At 42.2% G+C, this 3,690-nt stretch overlaps 1 long non-coding RNA gene across 1 annotated transcript; it reads left to right on the top strand.

Annotated features, from left to right (window-relative positions):
* Positions 1-507: 507 nt before the first annotated feature.
* LOC109942390 (uncharacterized) lies at positions 508-2,911 on the top strand. The gene is made up of 3 exons (XR_002265157.2): positions 508-900; positions 1,736-1,790; positions 1,901-2,911. It is a non-coding gene; the product is annotated as an uncharacterized lncRNA (long non-coding RNA).
* The last annotated feature ends 779 nt before the right edge of the window (positions 2,912-3,690 follow it).

Genomic DNA, 3,690 nt, shown 5'->3' with positions numbered 1-3,690 from the left:
ACACGAAACCACCACCGAAACTGTCACTATACCACGGAGGATTTTTACCGACCTTTGTTAGCTACCAAAGGTTGGTCGGTAAAAACAGCCGACACATGGTTGGTTGGTAATACCAGTTTTTGCAACGGCGGGACGGTCGGTAAATCTCTTATATTTAGCGTTGGGAGATCCGTCGGTAAAAATGGTAAAGACATCGCTCGTTCGGTCGGTAAATATATTGGCGCAACCCAACCGCGTGCCGCCAAATTATTACGCGCGTTCCTCCCAACCAAATCGCCGCGACGGCCCCCTCCAAAATCCAGCCGCCCGCCCCCTTCTCCTAACTCCCACCGCGCCGCCCGCACGCCCCCTCCACAGCGCCGCCCGCGCGTCCCCTCCATAGCGCCGCCCGCACGCCCCCTCCACAGCGCCGAGCGCCGCCCGCGCGTCCCCTCCATAGCGCCGCCCGCACGCCCCCTCCACAGCGCCGCCCGCGCGTCCCCTCCATAGCGCCGCCTGCGCGCCACAAAATCCCGCCGCCATCGTCCATCCTGCCACCCCCTCCATAGATCTGCCTGCCTCAATAATCCCGCCGCCACCTCCATCGTGTCGCGCCCCTCCATCACGCTGCCCCCTTTGGTGTCATTTGCCTGTGGAATCGTGATTTCCCTTCCTGTTTTTTGGTAAACTTTGGGGGAATTTCTGTTCGTAGGATTTGAGTGTGATTGAAGAAATTTTCCTTGGGGGAATTCATGCTGGAGCATCACTGAACTCGTCTATGGCTATTCCCTAGCGATTTCCTCTCTCAAATTTGTGTTTATCTTGGAGCATTGATTTAACATTTTTGTTCTTTCTTATCTGCAGGATTTAAAGGTTGTTCTAGGTCCTTGCAGGATTAAGCCTAACAAAACAGAGATTTGTGTGAGTCCACAACAAACTTTATTCCCTTCCTGTAGTTATGTAGCAATTACTCTGATCTTTTTATCTTGCTGATCTACTAACATAGGAAGAGTCTGCACAACTTAAATGTTAGGCTTCTTAAATAGTTTTCTTCTTTTTGTAATTCAACATTTTGCTTGATGCCTTATGGGCATAATCTGTTTTAAAATGCAAAACTGCTACCTTAAGAAACAAGCTTCATCTTTATGGCAGTACGTGTTCTAAGCTTAGTCTGAGCCAAAGCCAAGAAGGCTGTGCGTTGCACTTCCACCTGACCTGAGGATTTCATATATCGCCTAGAGAGATGGACATTGTCCTGGCCTTCAGCCTTCATGGTCTTAGAACTGAACCAGCATGGACAGGCAATGAACCAGACTACCAGACGTTGAACACTAATGTAATTTCTTGCAGTGAGTATAAGTTCCAGTAGGTCATGCTTATTAGTTTCATGTTTGCCACTACTGGTTGGTAGTGTTAAAGTACTGAGCACGCACTACTGGTTTTGATTGCCACTGATGCAACACGAAATGTAAGGCAGTGATTGAAGGATCATGAGGATAGTTGCATATGTTCTTCCTTAAGCTTAATGATGATAGCATGAGCAAGATTACTGATGCACTACTGGCTGTATTTTTCCCTCTAGTCTAGCTTGTAACCTTCAGTTCATGATGGTACCAGGATCAATGTATGTGTTGGTGACTACATTTTTTCTCTAGCTTATAACCTTCAGTTCATGCTGGCTGCATTTTTTTTCTCTAGCTTGCAACATTTTTTTCTCTAGCATGTATTCAACATTTTTGTTCTTTCTTGCATGCAGGATTAAAAGTTGGTTCAAGGTTCTTGCAATATTAAGCCTAGCAAAACAGATTCGTGTGAGTTCACTGCAAACTTGTTTTTTCCTTCTTCTTGTTATGTAGCTGATATGTTAGCATAAGAATAGCTGATAATAAACACAAGATCCTACAAATCTTTGGTACGGCAGGGGCAGCAAGGAAAGGAAGGTGTTGTAGTTCAGAAAATCCAAAAACAACTAGGAGATTGTCGAGCTCTAGTGTAAGGTAAGTTCAACTAATTTACCTTGTTTCCGGTTCAATTGTGTGTTTGTTCATTATCTTTGAGTGTATGCAGCAAAGTTTTTATGCTTGTTATATGTTCTTAGAAGCTCTATCATATCCGTAATAACACACATGGATAAATCGTGGATCGACAATGTGGCTAGGTACAATACAACTTTTTTTCACAATAACTAAAAAAATGTGCTACGTGGTTATCTTGATATTTAACATAGAAATTGCATGTAGGGAGACAAAGGCCTATACACAAGGGGTGAATAGTTTTCTAGCTTTTGCATTAAAAAATTCAGCGGTAGGAAGCAAGATTTTATGCCCTTGTAGGAAGTGTGTCAACTCATTTTGGCGGGAGGCTATTGAAGTTCGAGAACACTTGATTTGTGATGGATTTTTAAAAGGGTATAGAACATGGACCTTACATGGAGAAGCTAGTTCCTCTGTATTGAACAATGAAAATGGTGATGTCCCTGAGTTCATTGAGGTGCATGACGAAGAAGATGACATATCTGAGTTGATTAAGGATTTAGCATGTGGTTTAGATGATAGAGGAGATATGGAAGATGATGGGTCTTTTGATCCATTTGATAAAGATGTAGCTACCATTCGTAGGCTAGCAGCAGACAACAGTCAAGAATTGTACCCAGGTTGCAATAAGTACTCAAAGCTACGCTTTCTAGTTCGTTTACTTCACATAAAACTTCTTGGAGGATGGACGGATAGAAGTTTTAATTTGTTGGTTGATCTACTTGTTGATGCGTTGCCTAAGGGTTCAGCACTTCCTAGAAACTTTCATGAAGCTAAGAAATTAGTGAAATCAGTGGGAGTTGGGTACACTTCTATCCATGCATGCGAGAACGATTGCATTCTTTACTGGAAGGAGCATGAAAACTCTAATTCATGTCCGAAATGTAATGTTTCACGCTGGAAATCAGAAAAGATGAGTTGTTACCTCATGAAAGATTAGTGAAGTGTATGAGCATTAAGTGTCCTTATAATAATCTATTTGTATGAATGCAATGGATTGTTGGTTGGTAATATCTGCGGCAACGAATTGTTGGTCGGTAATCTACACAATTAGTGACTCTTAGAGAGTCGGTAATACTATTATTACCAACTGATGAAGCGTCCGTAAATCGTGGCAGCTGCAACTCTTAGAGAGTCGGTAATACTATTATTACCAAATGATGAAGCGTCGGTAAAACTTCTCTTTTAGCGACGGAAGATAAGTCGGTAAAACAACGGTCGGTCGGTAAAAGTTTTACCGACACAGCTTGCAACGACGTTCGTGGTCCGTCGGTAAAGGTCTTTACCGACCTATAGTTCGTCGGTAAAACTGATTTTACCGACAGACCATAAGTTGCAAATAATGTTCCGTGGTATAGTGTGTAGACACACTATAAGAATCCGGCTCTTTACCGAGTATCAAATGATTCGCGAGTGTTTTTTTTCGGGCACTCGGCAAAGAGCTTCTTTGCCAAACAAAAAACACTCGGTAAAAAAACATTTGACAAAAATCTCTTTACCGATTGTTTTATTTTTAACACTCGGCAAAGAGTTTCTTTGCCGAGTGTTTTTTTACACTCGGCAAAGAGTTTCTTTGTTGAGTGTTTTATTTTAGACACTAAGCAAAGACAATTTAAAAATCACATTTTAAAGCAGTAAATTAATTTAAATGAAAAAGGTTCTAACTACAAATTTGTAT

The sequence above is a fragment of the Zea mays genome, chromosome 9 (assembly GCF_902167145.1).
Source record: "Zea mays cultivar B73 chromosome 9, Zm-B73-REFERENCE-NAM-5.0, whole genome shotgun sequence".
Classification (NCBI taxonomy): domain Eukaryota; kingdom Viridiplantae; phylum Streptophyta; class Magnoliopsida; order Poales; family Poaceae; genus Zea; species Zea mays.
The sequence above is the reverse complement of the archived record's forward strand: the minus strand, read 5'-3'. Positions and strand labels throughout refer to the sequence as shown.